Source organism: Cryptomeria japonica, chromosome 4 (assembly GCF_030272615.1).
Source record: "Cryptomeria japonica chromosome 4, Sugi_1.0, whole genome shotgun sequence".
Lineage (NCBI taxonomy): Eukaryota > Viridiplantae > Streptophyta > Pinopsida > Cupressales > Cupressaceae > Cryptomeria > Cryptomeria japonica.
In genome coordinates this window covers 408,978,375-408,998,304 of record NC_081408.1, presented here as the reverse complement: position 1 = coordinate 408,998,304, position 19,930 = coordinate 408,978,375, and the positions used below count along the sequence as shown (strand labels likewise).

At 34.9% G+C, this 19,930-nt stretch overlaps 2 pseudogenes across 1 annotated transcript; both read left to right on the top strand.

Annotated features, from left to right (window-relative positions):
* The first annotated feature begins 224 nt into the window (after positions 1-224).
* LOC131050571 (aquaporin PIP1-2-like) lies at positions 225-1,808 on the top strand (annotated as a pseudogene).
* A 9,773-nt stretch (positions 1,809-11,581) lies between these two features.
* LOC131050570 (aquaporin PIP1-2-like) lies at positions 11,582-13,153 on the top strand (annotated as a pseudogene). Its single transcript, XR_009106975.2, has 4 exons — positions 11,582-12,062; positions 12,202-12,500; positions 12,588-12,728; positions 12,845-13,153. The product of XR_009106975.2 is annotated as an aquaporin PIP1-2-like (transcript).
* Positions 13,154-19,930: the final 6,777 nt, after the last annotated feature.

Below are 19,930 nucleotides of genomic sequence, written 5' to 3'. Positions count from 1 at the left end.
TGAATCCTGGCCGACAGGGAGATGGGTAGAGTAAAAGTCGTTTAGATAGTCGTTAACAGTTGATTATGAATCCCGGGAACGGTAAGAAGGAAGCTAAAGTCGTGGAGTGAGCAGAGTTGGTAAGATGTGGGCCATTAATCCTCTAGGCACGGGCCGACCATGCCTTGCTAGCCATTATCATTTATCATCATGTCCTTGCCAATCAGCATCAACCATTTTCTCCTTTTTTTAATTGAAACAGTCATCTCTTTTTAAGTAGAGGTGCTAGCCAAGCTATTCAACTCAGGCATTTCATTTTGCAGTTGCAGTTACAGGCTTTCTTTGAGTAGGCACCAAAGAGAAAACGAGAGGAGCAATGGAAGGAAAGGAGGAAGATGTTAAGCTTGGAGCAAACAAGTACTCGGAGAGGCAGCCACTGGGAACGGCTGCCCAGACAAGGGAAAAGGACTACATAGAACCAGGGCCTGCACCCCTGTTTGAGCCAGGGGAGTTCAAGTCATGGTCTTTCTGGAGAGCAGGAATTGCAGAGTTCGTGGCTACTTTCCTCTTCCTCTACATCACCATCCTCACTGTCATGGGTGTGAAAAGATCAAACGATATGTGTTCAACAGTGGGAATACAGGGCATCGCCTGGGCATTCGGAGGAATGATCTTTGCTCTTGTTTACTGCACAGCTGGAATTTCAGGTACACTCAAAGGAGCCTTCTGGCTTTTGATCTGAGGTCTTTGTGGGTATTGTGGAATGATATATTGAATTTGTGGGTATTGTGAAATGATGTAATGGCTTTGTGGGTCTTATGGAATGATGTGTTTATTTGCTTTGTGGGTATTGTGAAATGATATAATGGCTTGGTGGGCAGGTGGGCACATCAATCCGGCTGTGACTTTTGGGCTCTTCCTGGCAAGGAAGCTGTCACTGCCACGAGCTGTGTTCTATATGATATGCCAGTGCTTGGGCGCCATCTGTGGAGCAGGAGTGGTGAAGGGTTTCGAGGGCCACCACAACTATGAAATGCTCGGAGGCGGAGCCAATTCGGTAGCTCATGGCTACACCAAGGGTGATGGTTTGGGTGCTGAGATTGTGGGCACCTTTGTTCTCGTCTACACTGTTTTCTCTGCCACTGATGCCAAACGAAGCGCCAGGGATTCCCATGTTCCGGTATGTTACTTGTTTCGCCCTTTAATTAGCTCTTTATTTGCATACCTATTATAGACGTTATTACTAAGCCTAGAGAGCTTCTTTGCAGCTTTTGGCACCCCTCCCAATTGGGTTCGCTGTTTTCCTGGTCCACTTGGCCACAATTCCCATCACAGGAACAGGCATCAACCCTGCTCGGAGCCTTGGAGCTGCTATTATTTTCAACAAGGACCACGCCTGGGATGATCAGGTTAGCATCTGCTCAACCCTGCTTGATTTCTGTTAGATCAATTTAGTATCTAGTTCTTGATATGTGTTAGATGAGTTTAGCATCGACTGATTTCTCTTGGGCTTTTTTTTGTGCAGTGGGTTTTCTGGGTTGGTCCCTTCATTGGTGCTGGACTTGCAGCAATCTACCACCAGATGATCATTCGGGCCATCCCATTCAAACGCTCTTAGAAATGCTTATATCAGCAGCAGGGGGCTTGTACTTGTAGATAAAATGGTTGAGCTACGCTGTTTGAGTCTAAAGTTTGGGGTTTTGATTATTTCTGGAATGGGTTACCACCGTGCTTTAGTTTCCCTCCATGGTATAGGCACCTACTATGCTACAAATAAATTGTACAGTACACTATCCGTTATTAAATTTGAACTTGTAACTTCCTTTAAAGATTATGTTCTCTACCATTTGGCAACTCAAGAATACATGATAATACAAATGGCAATCACAATATAATAAACATTCTCCATATATTACCCTATGCTGGAGTCCATATCAATATATCTCAAAAAAATAAAGATCATCACACATTGCAATAGTGAGAATGGAGTCTAATTCGGAAAAAAATGATACACAAGATCTCATTCGATGTAATGAATAAGCATATCGGTTTTAAATATCATGCATTGTAGGAGCAAGCTTATCATTCTCATTCATTGTAAAGATAGTGGTCCAATTAGAATAAACACATGTGAAACTAGTAGACATGGCTTGTCTTTAATACACGTTAGTATGCGGTTGTAGCCCAAGCCTAATGCTTGAAACCACAAGCTTATCATGCTCATTCATTGTAAAGATAGTGGTCCAATTAGAATAAACATATGTGGAACTAGTAGACATGGCTTGTCTTTAATACACATGGTAGTATGCAGTTGTAGCCCAAGCCTAATGCTTCAAACCACAAGCTTATCATACTCATTCATTGTATAGATAGTGGTCCAATTAGAATAAACACGTGGAACTAGTAGACATGGCCTGTCTTTCGTACACATGGTAGTATGTGGTTGTAGCCCAAGCCTAAATGCTTCAAACAACAACTATGCACGATGTGGGCCATGAGCACCCTGCAATAGAAAAATGACGCATATAATGACAGAGTCATAACAGAACCTCATACCAATAAAATAATGCGATAAAGTGTGCACGAATAATTTTTCAATTAACAAGGAAATCTGTTAATAATAGGGGAGAGGACCCATTAGTTGTGCAACCTAACTTCACGCTTCTCAAAATCTTACGTGGAAATTTCAAATCACTCCCAAATTTTTACAGTGGCTTACTTGGCAAATTCCCTACTTATAATTAAGGTTTCAAGGCCACATCATCTAATATGATGCCACATAAGCATGCGTTTTGCCAAAGTGTCCAAAACAACCCCAAAAAAAGTGAGACCATTAGACGTGCAAAAGGGTCTCAATACTTGTGCAGCTGATGTGGCAACACGTGATTGGTTACTTTTCACAACAAATGGTATATTTCATTCAATTATTGGTACTTATCATCAACAATAACAACTTTAAGTCACAACTATTAGTGCAATGTTGTACAAAAGTTGGACATTAAATCAACAAGTATGACAATATTAAATCAACAACTTCTATCACAAGAATTGGAACATGCTCAACTAGTGGGTCCTTTCCCCTAATATGAGTACAAAATGGTAGATTTTAAGTAATAAAGAAAAAGGACTAGTAATAAGAGATCTAATGCATCAAGTTCCTATCAATAGTGTGGTTAATTTAGAGTAGATAGAAATAGAGATGAAGATAGAGGGAAAAAGAAAAATAGACAGATGAAGATAGATAGATAGAGAGGAAGAGATAGAGGAAGAGATAAAGATAGAGATAGAAAGAGAGAAAGAGATTGGTAAGTATAATGGGAGAGAGTAGGGTAGGTGAAAGCAAGATCACAATTAAAAATAAGACAATTAAAAAGTACTTCAAATCTTAAACATGTTTGTAGGGATCAAATTTAAGGCCAAACCCTAGGGGTGTAAGCTGGGCCATGGGCCATGGGCCAAGTTCAACAATTTATGTAAATGCAAATGATTACACTACATAAAATAATCTAGAATAATACAATAAATAGAATCAATAATTCCTTAATTTGAGGAATGTGTCAAAGTCAGCATAGTTTTAAAATTTTCTTTGATTCAATCTCAAATGCACCACATGGTCAATATTTTGACTAGCACAAACTCAGTTTGAGATGTAGAATTAAATTGTGCTACATAGAAATGATCTAACATAATATGTTTTGATAAATCTACTCATATTCATATTTCCTAAAGTTGAATGTGTTAAGGTGGTGTCTAAGGACACCTTTAGGAGTTTGCTAACTCAATAAAGGAATGTGTTCTCCTAGGTCAAACCCCTTTGGAAAGTTAGATTAATGGTTATAAAAAATGTCAACGACAACATTCACTAGCATAGAGATGACCTATCTGAATATTGCGGATCTAGTTTTTTGTGTATTCAGAAATTGAAGTGTGCTCTAACTATTTTTTTGATGGAGGTCCAAACCTACGAGCACAATAGCCCAACAAGGGCACAAAGCCCACAAGCCACCAACCCAGCGAGGGTGTGCTCTAATTATTTTCTCTTTAGTGTTGCATGTAAATTAATTGCACATCGAATGTCTATAAATACTATGACATAGATACATGTCACACTAACGTGTATTAAGTTGGTTAATTTTAAAAAGTAATAGAAAGGGGTAAGAAAGTTTGAATTTGAATTTAATGGTTCAAACTTTATAGTTGTGGTCAATCTAGAATGGCACAAAAACAAACCTTGAAATTAAAATGGTAATTTTAACCAATGGATACATTATTAGAGACCTACCTCCTATTTCAACCAATGGGTATATTGTAATTGTTGGAGTAATTAACACATGGCACCATAATATTGACATATTCCTCCACATGCTTTGATAACCAAGGTTACTCTTGGTGGGAATATTTTATTTTTATAGTTCAATCACGCATCGAAAGAGTGAGAGTGGGTCTCACATTCAAAACCACAATAGAAATGAAAACTTTACTCTTGTTTGTTAAGGTGTAGCATGCTATCTACACTTGTCCTTATATATTGGCACCATTTATTACCCTTCATTTTCATATGCTCATCATTAATCCCCAAATTCCACAATGAACAAGATTACTTCTACATGACACAAATCAAACCTAAAATTTAGTTTTAAAGCTCGAATGGCCAACTTTGACGCTTTCTTCATAGTTATTTTGAGTTGACTTAGTATACACTTGTGCAATGATTCATTATGTCTTAGCATTTAAAGGCACTCATTTGTGCACTAATCAATTGTAATTACCATTTGAAATCCTAGAGCCTAAACAAGTAGCATCCAACAAGTACATTTTAATTTGGAGCTTGAATAGGAACACTAATTTACATCATAATCAACATCTAGATCATTTGCATGTTTGTGTATTATTTTTATCTTCATCATAACCAAAAAGTCATTCAATCAATAGAATTAACATAGGAGAATGTAGTCCTTATAATTTTACAATCTCCTCAAGGTGTTTTTAAATACAACTAATACTTAATAATTAGAGAGAAGAAGAGAGTACAACATAACTTGTCAAACTCTAGGGTGGGTTTGCTCGGGAGGAGCTCAAACACCGGTGGAACATGATCTGCCTTATGATCATGAAGTACTTCACTCTCGAGAGCAGGCACAAGGTAATCTACTACTATCATTTGCCCCTTCTCAATCATTTTCGCAATAATGATTTGCTCTGTTTGCCCTTTTATTTACTACACTTTATTGAAAGCTCTGTTAAAGACACCATGGATCCCAAGCATGGGGATAAACTGCCCTACCTCCTTCACCAAGGCCTCATTCACAGGCTGTATAAATTCCATGAGGCTCTTTCCTCCCCCCCAAGAACCTCTTGCTCTCTCAGCTCCCCATGCCTACTCCTCAGCAGCTTGTTGCCCTGTGTATGGCCTTCCCTAGATTTTTCCAGTATCCTCATGAAGGGTTTGCTACGGCCACCATGTCTTTGCCTGATTATGCCTCCGCCATTTCCTTATCTGAAGTCTCCCCCAGTTTGACTCTGTTAGCCTCTCCCAGTGCTTCCCACTCCCTATCCAAGGGAAAAGGAAAAACCCCTGTTAAATGCAAACGTATTATCTTTCATGACAATTCATCCTCTGAGGATGTTGAGAATGATAATCCTTCCCCTAATTTTGAGGTTAAAAGGAGATCCTCCAAACTGGCTTCCAAAAGCCACAAGAAGAAGACCTCGGTGATCGAAAATATTGACTCGGAGGAGGAACCCATTGAGGACAAGGAGGGAGAGGACCCTAATACCACTATGGGGCCCCCTGATGGGGATGTTGTGGATGTGGATATGACTAGGGACCCCATGGTTCTGACCACTGTTGCTGTCATTGACATGGGCAATTCTGAGATGCAAACCCAAGACCCTATTGATGTTAAGGATACGACCCCTATGAACATGGGCACTAAGGGTGTCATGTGTGAGGAAATTCCTGATAACAAAGCCCTGGACTCTGGTAACTTGGACCCGGATTTAAAGATGGCGGAACAGGTGATGCAATCTCTCCCCCTGATGGGCTTGGGCAATGACATTGACAGCCCCCCTGCTGAAGATGTGCCCAAGGAGATGGAAAAGACTACGGATGACATGGTTGCTGTGAACCCCAAGGGTGTCCCTACTCTGCAGCAAATGGAAAAGGTGTGCACGGACGTGTTGGACATCACGCAGAGGATTCAGAACTTGGGTCTCGTGCTTGAATTGTAGGCTATCATGGACGATGTCGACCGACTCAAGAGTAAGATGGAGGTCTGGGATGCCCAAATGGTAGGCCTTAACAAATTTCATTTGCAAGTGTTACACAACTTGATGCTCACCCTCTCTCTGCTGAGGGAATGTATTGCGGACACATAGGAGGATAAGCAGGAGGCTAGGGACCTTTACAAGTTTCTGTCCAATTAATGGAACAGTGCCATGGATGCAACTAGGGTGCACAAGGCACCCTTGTAGTTTGTTTTTGTGTTTTCTGCTGTTGTGGAGTAGAAATGTATAATAAATTATATGAAGACTACAAGTCAAGAATTAGATCCATGTGATGCCTTTAATAAACTATAAATTCTACATAGAATCTAAGACAACTAACATTATCTCAATTTCTTATTTTACATATCTAAATGGTTTAAATTTAACTTACATCCAATCTTTATCTTATGACATCGAGAGGCGTAACATTACAGTCGCACCCACCCTTTTTTTCCGTGTAATTTTAATGATTAGAAATTTAAAAATAAAAAATTAAAGACTAAAATTTAAATTAATAAGAAACTTTCTATTATTATTATTTATAATAATGACTAGACAATGGATAATTTAAAAATAAGTTTAAGAGTAAAATTTAAATTTAAAAAAAAACTTTCTATTATTATTATTTATTAAATATGAAAAAAATCTAGATTTAAAAGAAACAAATCTAAATTAAAAAGCAACTTATTATTATTATTTATTAAATGTAAAAAAAATAAAAAAAATAAAATCTACATTAAAGAAAACTTCTAATTTAAAAAATTATGTTTTAAAATCTAAATTTAAATCAAGTTTTTTTTAATGCAAATAATTTCATATTCTAATAAATATTACCCATATGAAATTAATTAATCTATACTAAAAAGTAAGAATAAATTCTAATAAATATTAACCATATGAAATTAATTAATCTATGTTAAAAGTAAAGATTTTTTAAATTTGATCTCTCTCCCAGTTTTCCACATAAATTTTAGTTATAAAATATAAATATGCTAATCATTACTTTATTTTATGAATTAAATATCCAATTCCTTTACATTTAAATTCTTCAAATTACAGTAATCTCTATACATTTATTAAATTTCAAATACCATTTTAATTAAATAATAATTAGTTAACTAAGCTAAATTAAGCTAGGGAAAGTGCATATTCCTTTAAACCATATTTAATCCAATCACAGTTGTTGGGAGAGGTGTGAAGAGTATCTGTTTTGCAGTTGAACTTGAGGCTATGTTGGTAAATGGTAGGTAATCTATCTATTTGAAAAATAGTGTTGATGGCGTCAGTAGAGCTGGACTAAAGCCGCCCAAGCCTCATCATCACGTGTGCATGGAGAATAATACGTGGGTGGGCCCCACCCACTCCTGCCTTATCCTCAATCATTTTATTTAAAAGCTGAAAATATAAGAGCCACATATTAGGTATTACTACCGCCCAAATGGCAGGCAGGGGTTTGTAGCCGTTTCTCAAAGAAAGCGACGCCACCCTCCACCATGTGATTTCTATAAACATGTGGCAGCTTAGGGTTTGAGGGTAGAGAGTCTTTTGTGGACTTGTCTCTAATATAAATATTTAAATGTTATGAGAGAGTTTTGGATGAGTTTCACAAATTATTATAAGAGACTGTACGTTCTTTATGTTTGGCATCAAGTTGATGATTCATATATGGAATATTAATTAGCAATTGGTATTGGTATTGGTTAGATGAAGAGATATGGAAAGTAATTATGAATTTTTTTTGTCTTTTTTTAGCATAAATTTGTTTAGTATATGAGGTCAATTGATAGGTTATTTAGAAAGCAATTTTGTTTTTGCAACAATGGTTCAAATGAAGAAAGTGATAGCTTTAAATAAACCATGCATTCATTTATAAGAATGAAACATAAGTGATAGAAAATCTTTGAACCAAAAAATTAATTGGACTCCATTACCAATAGGCTCATGCCATTTTTGCAATAGTTAGAGAGGGAGAGTGATGGATAGATAAGAGAGTAAGACATGTCTAGAGATAGAGGGAGAGAGGAAGAGAGACAAAGAGACAAAGAGAGAGAGAGAGAGACATGTGTAGATAGGGAGAAATAGAGGAAGACTGAGACAAATAAAGAGAGATATAGATGTAGAGGGGAATATACATACAGTCTAATACATATAGAGAGAGATAGAGAAGAAGAAACATAAAGATATAGAAGGAGAGGGGGAGGGATATGTATGGGTGAATTTATAACATACTCATCAACAAAGATGCTAGCATAGGTTGGCGTCTAGTATGGTGGCCATACCTTTGATAAATCTTTCAACCAATGGTAATAGTTTTAACAAAATATTGAATTATTTGTAGTTGACAAGCATAACCTAATTTTGTTTTGTCACATATGCAATATCCTTTAATGCCCTTGTCCACTCATACTTCTCAACGTGGCCCTTGGAATCACTTTGCTTAAAGATTGGTTAAGACTGCAAGTTTGTCGATTAAAGGAATGAATTGTAAATTATTAAGCATGTATGTCACCTTAATATAATGATATCATCATTGCCTTAATTGTTTGTTCTATAACAGAAATAACATCTATATTATAATATTTGCTTTCCTCCCAACGATGACTACAATTTAATGTGGATTCCCAATTGTCCAATGATCGGTTTGGTAGCTTCAAATGCCTTTCAAAATTCAGTTGATGAAGACTCTCACTGATCGAATATGATAGTTGTAGGCTTCAAATCAAAAAACCATTTCAAGTCTTATCAATAAGACAATTTTCTAAGCAATGACAATACTCAACCTTGGCATGTAAAAGATTCGAATATATATGTATTTGTTATGATTTTGTTTTCTTCTTGTTTTGATTGAGAAACTATTCCATATCAAAAACAATCTTAACTATAGCACTATCTATTATGAACTTGTCTAACTAAACACAACATGTGTTCACACATTAATGCCTATTATAACCCAGATCAAGACAATCCCATGTATACACTATACCCCAAGGTGAATGCAAACCACACATTCCTTCTACTATACACACAACCCACCAAACCACTTTATTTACTTGAATGATTTGCATGCCATTTCTAGATCTCACATAAATTGTGTATATAATACAAGAGCTGCTTCCAAACCATTACACCTTAGATAAAGAACTAAATCAATTCTAATTTGATAATCACTTATTTATATTACTTTTTTTTGTAATTAAATGAAAGTATTAGATTTCCCTTTTTGCTCTTTTAAAACATCAAGGGTTATTACATATGATTTCTAATTTTGTGTTCTTTTCACTAAAAAAAGAATAACAATAATTTTTTATTTCTTTTGTAATATTAACATATTATTTACATAAAAAATAAAATTTCCTTTTTAACTTTAGAAATATATATCCCAATGTTTAAGATATATGATAGGTTGAACTCATTTTGTTAACTTCCATATAATCATTTAGATTAAAAATTATCTATCAATAATTAACTCATTGAAATATAAATTAATAACTATCATACTTATATTTTCAAGTATATATGTAAAATACATCGAGACATATCTAGTTAAAATGAATTCCTAATCCTAACAATATATATTCTCTACTCTAATTGAATGGTAATATTAACTGTAACCATATCTAAATCCTAACTTAATCCTAACATTAAATGTATCCTAACCATAACCCTAGTTAAACTTTAGCCTAAGTGTAACCATAATTGAATTCTAAAAATTATAGTGTAACCATAAGTAAAACTTGACCTTAAGTCAAACCATAGTGAAACTCTAAGCCTAGCTCTAATTGAATCTAAACTCTAAACTTAATTGAATCTAAATCTCAATCCTAATGACAACTCTAACTCTCATTGAAGATAAATAATCATTTTCCTTCTTTAAAATAACTCAAGTTGAAATTAAGATAACTTAAAATAATATATTTTTTTTATTAATCTGAACTTGATGCAACTTCGAAATTGGAAGGATAATGCTCATTTTTAAATTAAAATTGTTTACTAATAAATCTAAAAGGAAATAAATTCATAACTAGGCTAAAGAAAACAAAAAAACAACTTTGACAACATTAATAAGGAATAATAACAGTGGAAAGATGACATTAAATTTCATATTACAAACAATTCACTACATATTTTGAAAGATTTTAAGCATTTCACTTAAAGATTTTAAGTATTTTATTTTAAAAAATTGCAAATTTTCTTTCTTCATATTAGCTTTCATAGCGCGACTTGCTCACCGTTTTTTCAAATTTGCACAGTTTTATGATGAAATTTTTAGTTCACCTCAAACCTAAATGAAAATTTGTTTTCTAACACTATTTAATGTAGATTTGTGAAAGTTTTAAAGCAAAAAAATAAACAAATGCATTTCAATACCAAATAAAACTCTAATTGAAAAAATAAAAAGTTGCGATTTTTCTAAAACTTTAAAAATAAAAAATAAAAAACAGAATAAAAACTTTAAATAATAAAATATTATAATATATATCATTTTATTGTATCCATTATTAAAAAATTAATTTAAATTTTGTTGAAGATACAAATAATATTTTTAAAATATTTATTTTTTAATTGAACAAAAAATGATACATAAAATCTATTTTTAAAAAGATATATACAATCTATTTTTAAAAAGATATATAAATCTATTTAAAAAGAAGTATACTTATCCGTTGAATGATAATTTATCATTTAATATTTTAAAGATAAATAAATAATTAATTCTTATATAACTGAAATATAAATTAAATAAAATAGTAGGTATGAAATTTTCCGCCGTTCATAAAAATAAGTTTAGATTCAAGAGTCGAATGTTAGTGTTTCCAATCTGGAATGCCATAGACTGTATTATCTGCTAAATGTCATTAAAAAGTTTCATTTCATTTATGATGGTGCTTGACTAGACGGTTGTCCGTATTGAAATTAAAGTTTACATATTAAACTATATAGGTATAGATTTATTCCCTGGTTAGGTGGAATGAGAGGAAATAAAAAACTTGGTCCACTATAAAAACAAATCGACAACTGTTATTGCAAGCCCGCTGAAAAGCTGTTCATTTTGTGAACGTCCCTCCCTTTTTATTAGTTTAATATTATAAACAAAACGTTTTTGACAGTCAAATTGCAGTCTTTAAGAAGTAGCAAAAATGGCACTGTAGATTTTTACTATTGTGAATACATGCGCACTTGAGCGGTCGCCGTCAATTAATGGGATACCTTACACGTGTTAATGGGCTAAAGAGAATGAAGCCATGGGATACGCCATTCACTTGTAAACGTTATAAAATATAGACGTTGGGCTGGGGCTGGCGTTGTGGGTGGGCCTGGCGTTGTGGGTGGGCGGTGCAGTCAGCATCAACCATTCATCAGCCATCTCTTTTAAGTAGTGGTGCTAGCCCCAGCCATTCAATTCAATTCAATTCAGGCATTTCATTTTGCAATTGCAGTTGCAGCCTTTCTTTGAGTAGGCACCAAGGAGAAAAAGAGAGGAGCAATGGAAGGAAAGGAGGAAGATGTTAAGCTTGGAGCAAACAAGTATTCGGAGAGGCAGCCACTGGGAACGGCTGCCCAGACTAGGGAAAAGGACTACACAGAACCAGGGCCTGCACCCCTGTTTGAGCCAGGGGAGTTCAAGTCATGGTCTTTCTGGAGAGCAGGAATTGCAGAGTTCATGGCAACTTTCCTCTTCCTCTACATCACCATCCTCACTGTCATGGGTGTGAAAAGATCAAATGATATGTGTTCAACCGTGGGAATCCAAGGCATTGCGTGGGCATTCGGAGGAATGATCTTCGCTCTTGTTTACTGCACAGCTGGAATTTCAGGTACACTCAAAAAGGGTCTTCTGAGTTTTAGTCCAAGTTCTTCTACATTTTTATCTAAAGGCTTTGTGAGGGTTTCCTGGGTTTTGATCTAAGGGTTTTGAGGGTATTGTGGAATATGATGTAATGGCTTTGTTGGCAGGTGGGCACATCAATCCGGCTGTGACTTTTGGGCTCTTCCTGGCGAGGAAGCTGTCACTGCCACGAGCTGTGTTCTATATGATATGCCAGTGCTTGGGCGCCATCTGTGGAGCAGGAGTAGTGAAGGGTTTCGAGGGCCACCACAACTATGAAATGCTCGGAGGTGGAGCCAATTCGGTGGCTCATGGCTACACCAAGGGTGACGGTTTGGGTGCTGAGATTGTGGGCACCTTTGTTCTCGTCTACACCGTTTTCTCTGCCACTGATGCCAAACGAAGCGCCAGGGATTCCCATGTTCCGGTATGTTATTGTTTCGCCCTTTAATTAGCTCTTTATTTGCATACCTATTATAGACGTTATTACTAAGCCTAGAGAGCTTCTTTGCAGCTTTTGGCACCCCTCCCAATTGGGTTCGCTGTTTTCCTGGTCCACTTGGCCACAATTCCCATCACAGGAACAGGCATCAACCCTGCTCGGAGCCTTGGAGCTGCTATTATTTTCAACAAGGACCACGCCTGGGATGATCAGGTTAGCATCTGCTTAACCCTGCTTGATTTCTGTTAGATCAATTTAGTATCTAGTTCTTGATATGTGTTAGATGAGTTAAGCATCGATTGATTTCTCTTGGGCTTTTTTTTGTGCAGTGGGTTTTCTGGGTTGGTCCCTTCATTGGCGCTGGACTTGCAGCAATCTACCACCAGATGATCATTCGGGCCATCCCATTCAAACGCTCTTAGAAATGATTATATCAGCAGCAGGGGGCTTGTACTTGTAGATAAAATGGTTGACCTACGCTGTTTGAGTCTAAAGTTTGGGGTTTTGATTATTTCTGGAATGGGTTATCACCGTGCTTTAGTTTCCCTCCATGGTGGAGGCACCTACTATGTTACAAATAAATTGTACAATACACTATCCGTTATTAAATTTGAACATGTAACTTCCTTTAAAGATTATGTACTCTACCGTTCTGACAACTCAAGAATACATGATAATACAAATGGCAATCGCAATATAATAAGCATTCTCCATATATTCGCCACTGCATATATTACCTACAAGCAGGAGTCCATATCAATATATCTCCAAAACAATCCATATCAATATATCTCCAAAACAATAAAAATCATCACAGATTGCAATAGTGAGAATGTTGTTGGAGCAAAAGAGGGCTCACAAATGAGGACGTAATGTGATGCAATAAGAATTAGGCACCTGTTATAGGCCCACAAGCAGCTTTCTATACTCATTCATTGTTAGTTTAGTGGCCATATTACTATATCTCAAAAAAAAAAAAAAAATCATCACATTGCAATAGTGAGAATAGTGTCTAATTCGGAAAAAATGATATGCAAGATCTCGTTCAATCAAATGTAAAACTAGGATAATTGAAAACTATGATGCATTGTTGGAGCAAAAGAGGGCTCACAAATGAGGACGTAATGTGATGTAATAAGAATTAGGCGCTTGTTATAGGCCCACAAGCAACTTTCCATACTCATTCATTGTTAGGTTAGTGTCCATATCAATATATCTCAAAAAAAATAAAAATCATCACAGATTGCAATAGTGAGAATGGTGTCTAATTCGGAAAAAATGATATACAAGATCTCATTCAATCAAAGGTAAAAAACTAGGATAATTGAAAACTATGATGCATTGTTGGAGCAAAAAAGAGGGCTCACAAATGAGAACATAATGTGATGTAATAAGAATTAGGATGGCCCACAAGCAGCTTTCCATACTCAATCATTGTTAGGTTAGTGGTCCAACTAAAATAAGCCTTCGCAATACATATGAAACTAGTAGGCATGACCTTGTCTCTTGAGTATGAGCTTCAAACAACAACTATGCACGATGTGGACAATGAGCACCCTACAATAGGAAAATGACATATCCAATGCTAATGAAATCCCCGAGTGACAAAGGAAAGAAGTGAGTAATACAAAGAGGAAACCCAATTAAGATAAGAATTAGAAAATCAAAGGAGTGAACCCAATTAAGATAAGAATTAGAAAATCAAAGGAGTGACATTACAGAAGGACCTTACATGTTAGAACTAGGGTTTTAGCAAAGAAGTTTTAAAATCTTAAAGATAAAAGGAGGTTACTTTTTTAGCAAATTCATCAAAAGAATTAGAACATTTTAATAATGTTTTTTTTTTTAATTCTAATATCATTTAGGTGCCTACAACATGAACTGTCATTAAATTAAATGCCCTTCAATCATATGTATTTCTTACTATGATTTCCAAAACTGAAAAATTGTCTTATTTCTTGCTCTTTAGATGTCAATATGGTGTTCTAGTACTAATTTCATTCAGTTTTCGACCTTTGTTATATCAGGTGCACAAAATAACCCTTTGTTTGGTTTAATAATGTTTTTTTTTATTAAATTTGTAAATAATTTGTTTGTTAATTTATTTTTTTAATTAAATAATTGTATATAGTTATTATTTTTCAACATTTTAGAAAAATGTTTGATAATTTATTGTTTTTCATTATTTTAGAAAAATGTTTGATAATTTAATGTTTTGATTGAAATGTGTCAATTTGTTTTTAAAATTACATAATTGTATAGATGTATATTTTTTTCGACATTTTAAAAAATTGTTATGAAAAACATAGAAAACTAACCTGTAGTAAATTAGAACTTAGAAAAACATTAGCAAAAAAAGAAAAACGTTAGAAAAATTAATTTAAATAAACATTAGAAAATTTAGATAACAAATTTAAACAAATTAAATTTCCTCTACAATGTGACCCATTTTCACATCCTATTACACGCACAACATGACCCCTTAAGACCACATATGACACTATACATTCCCTTAGGAGGTCATAGAAGATCACATATAACATAGTAGTGTACATGTATGACATTCCCTTTAGGATCACATCTAGTGTCCGAAGGGGTCATACGTGGTTCTAAGGGGTCACACATGTGTTATAACACATGCGTGACCCCTTAGAACCGCATATGACCTCTTATAAAATTGTAGTGTGAACGACATACCCCTTAGTCCATCAAATAGTGTCTTAACACATGTGTGACCCATTACAACCACATATGACCCTTTATAAAATCCTAGTATGAACGACATACCCCTTAGTCCATCACATCACATCTTAAGGGGTCGTATGTGGTCCTAAGGGGTCACGCATGCATTAACACATGCGTGACCCCTTAGTAGGTCACATAGGACCCCTTATAACATCCTACTATACATATGACATTCCCCTTATGATCACATAGTGTCATAAGAGGTCATATGTGGTCCTGAGGGGTCATGCATGTGTTATAACACATGCATGAACCCTTAGAACCGCATATGACACCTTATAAAATCCTAGTGTGAACGACATACCCCTTAATTCATCACATAGTGTCTTAAGGGGTCATATGTTGTCCTAAGGGGTCACGCATGCATTACAACATGCGTGACCCCTTAGTAGGTCACATATGACCCCTTATAACATCCTATTGTACATATGACATTCCCCTTAGGATCATATAGTGTCCTAAGGGGTCATATGTGGTTAGAACCACATATGACCCCTTATAAAATCCTAGTGTGAACGACATACCCCTTAGTTCATCACATAGTGTCTTAAGGGGTCGTATGTGGTCCTAAGGGGTCACGCATGCATTGACACATGTGTGACCCCTTAGTAGGTCACATATGACCCCTTATAACATCCTATTGTACATATGACATTTCCTTTGTGTCCTAAGGGGTTGAATATGTGGTCCTAAGGGCTCACGCATGCATTAACACATGCATGACCCCTTAGTAGGTCACATATGACCCCTTATAACATCCTACTGTACATATGACATTCCCCTTAGGATCACATAGTGTCATAAGGGGTCATGTATTGAATAGTTCACATCCAATACATTGTAGGTATGTGAGCTTCTAGGTATGTATATTGTAGTTAAATAGTTCACAGATCATGTACATGTCCTAATTCCATATTAAATATCAATTTTACAAATGTTCAAGTTACTTGAGATCTAGAATTTATCTTGATTGTATTAATTAGATTTATACATGAAATGATTTTCAAATGTAAAAGAGTATGTATGATTATACATGTTTCAAGATTTTCAAACAAAAGAGTATGTATGAAATGAACAAACTAAACTTAATAGGTCATGTATTGAATAGTTCACATCCAGTACATGTATATTACATCTAGGTATGTATATTGTAGGTATGTGAGCTTCTAGGTATGTATATTGTAGTTAAATAGTTCACAACATATGCATGTCCTAATTCCATATTAAATATCAATTTTACAAATGTACATATTACATTCTAATTTAAATAATATGCATTTTTTAATTAAATACAAATACAATTACATACAATTAAACATGCACATTTAAATACATCCTAATTTGATATAATGTATAAATAAACTTAAAAAATATTTATCCTTTAGTTTCAAAACAAGTTACTTGAGATCTAGAATTTATCTTGAACTTACATTAAAATTCGATTCATGTGGATTACTAAATGTATATATAGTTCATACCACATCAAGTGGTTCACAACGCTCTTCAATAACACTTAATATTTTGTCATGATCTTCACTATCTAGTCTCCACTTTTGAGACCGCCCTCGACGTGGAACTGTTTGAAGAATTAGGCCAACAGCAATGACCAAGTGACTATACTGATATACCTTGTTGTCAATTTGGTATTCAATGAAATGAATCCCATGTTGAACAATTTTAACTTGTTTGAAATATGTCCCTTGCACTACAACTGATCCTGCATGTACATGTATATAAGAAACATTCAAGAAATTAAAAAATTTCACATAAGCGATTTGTACATGTACATGTACATATTCAAATCAGAACTCAAACCTGTGGGAAATGACATTCCATCACTCATCTCAGATTTTGATAACTTCTTTCTCTCTTCTGTGCAACACAATAAATAATAACTAACACCTTCTATATTTTCATCTTCTGCTATGACTGCAAAAATATCTCCTGCAATTTGACACAAGTTAAATAAATTCTAAGTTATATGTCATTTTTAAGGAAATGTTTACATGTGTACGTCATGTATGTACCTTTTTTAATCAATCCTGAAATATGATCGTAATCAACAGAAATCAAAGGAATGTCTTCAAAGTTTTCATCCTCATTTGAATCCTCGTATGTGTCAGAAACATCTAGTGGCACCATTTTCCATTCACTAACATATCCAAGCTCTTGGTTCTTGCAATCAACATAGTTTTCGAAAATGCATTCAGAACAAAAACATGAATAATCCCTAGTGTATAATGTCCATGGGCGATTATCTGTACTCATGACACAATGCAAAGATCTTGTCCTCTCCACACTCTTGCATCCATGCATTGATTTTCTATCTACATCTGCAAAATGTACATGTGTACAAGAATGTACATGTAGATCAAGTTGTTAAATTAAAAAAAATTAAATAAAATACTAAAAGAGAACACGTACCAGTTATCTCCCAAAACACTCTATATGGAATGGGCTTATATGTTCTCGATGATGATTCCCTAGGATAATTCGGTTGCTCAAAGTGTTTCTTACACCATTCAACAACATCATGTGCATTTTCTATACGTTCTCCTGTGTACTTTATTTGATGCTTTCTTAGAGCACGTTTGATACAAGCTCCTGCACCATCATGTTCACCCTTTCCATGACCACTCTCAAAAAAACTCCAAACATGTGGTATTTTGTCATTTCGATGATATCTACATAGTGCATAAAATGGCCTTGAAGATTTAAATTGTGCCACACATCCATCAGACCAAACAAAATGTTTAACTATTGTTATGCCTCTATCTTTCAAATATTCAAAAAACTTCTTAAAGCAATGTTGTACAAAAAGTGTGTCATGCTCCTTATCATCACTGATATAGAAGTGGTACTCTTTCTTAATGACACGATTTTCAAATGTACTATCAACACCATCCAAATTCATCTGTGCATGTGGATAACACACATGCACGAAAATAGTGATTTGCTTTGAAAAGTAATACTCTGATTGAATCTCTTTTTGATGTGCAAAAGAGTAATTCTCTGCGAAGTCAACTACAGATAGAATAGTTCCAAGTGGGAAAGTGTCTCTTAATCTTTTAAATTATTCTGCTTGCCACTTGGCAAAAAAACCATGGCATATGTATGGTTTTATCAACTTACGAAAATTTTCCATAAATGTTCCAATAGGTATTTCCTCTTCTACATAATCTAGTCTTGTAGATTCCTTTCCAAATTTTGTTTCAAATTTTTGGTACTTGTAACTCTTTCAATTTACCATCTTCCTCATGTCAGTATCTTCATCTCTCAAAGGCAATTTAGCCAAGTCCCCGCATGTTCCACAAATTCCTCTTATGCAATTTATTTGACCGGTTGCATTATCATCTGATTTATCACATAAGATGGATGCTATGAATTGACTTGTTCGTTTAGGAGGAGCATTTTCATAACCATCATTATCTTCTCTAATCTTTCGAAACACCTGATAGTACAAGTCAAATTCGATGTGATAATGACAACAACAAGTTTCAAAAACTTTGTTTAACTTCACATAATCTAGCCTTAACCGTTCAAACATGGTTTGTCCAATCTTTATATGAGGGTTTTTTTTAGTAAACAATACATACAATTCATGTTTTGTTGTGTCTATCCAATGTTTTACATGGAGATCATAACGATCAGGACCAATCCTTTGCTTGATAACATCTCTACTATTTGATGAAGGGCGAGTATTATCATTCCAAAAACTTGTCACAAAGTTCCTAACAACATCTTCAATTCTATCAGAACGAGGAGCTCTACACATAATTGCCCAATTCCCTTCTGAGGTAGTATCATCCAAAATCTTTCTCCTTTTAACATATTTAGATATTGTCCTTCTACTAAAACCAAACTCAGATGACAGTGAAGAGATTTGTCTTTTTTGAGGCAATCTTTCATTTACTAAAGATGTCAACATCACTCTTCTTGAAATGGTCTTATCTAGTTTTCGAGATTTTTTACCAATGTTCACCAAACCTTTCTTAACATTATCAACAATGGATTTTTGTAGCTGAGAATATTTCCTCTTTTGACTTGTTGTATCTATACCCAACAATTTCATTGCATCTATTAAGTCTTTATGAGTAAGTACAATTGATAACAATTGAGCTTTTTCTAGTGTAGTATCAAGATTGTTGAAATGCGACATTATTTCTTTTCCACTTTTATTCATTGACCTCCTTTTAGTATGTCTAGGTTCTTCACTGAGACGTTTCAACTCATCCACATCCATTTCAAGTAAATGATCTAAATTTTTATAAGAAATATTTCTCTTCACCTGTTTAGCTAGATCCACAATATGCTCATCCATATCAGTGGTAGGAGGTAAGGAGCCTGACCCCTCTCCTTCAAAGGTCTCCATTGGTTCAACTTGGACAATCTCCTCCCTATGTTCATCAACTATATTGTGTTCTTCAATAGGTTCGTTTGCCCGTTCTGCACATAATTTAAGAGTTTGTGTAAGGTTCTTGAATTAATCAGAGATTATTCAATTAGGATTAAGAATAGGGATGAATTTGGCTTAAAGCTTTACATGTTAAAATTAGCCTGGATTCAATTTGGTTTATTAAATTTAATTACTTTCAGGACCTTATTGAACTTATAACTCTAATTAAATTACGTGTTTAGGTTTAAAGTTCAATTTGTTCTCAGGTTAGGAT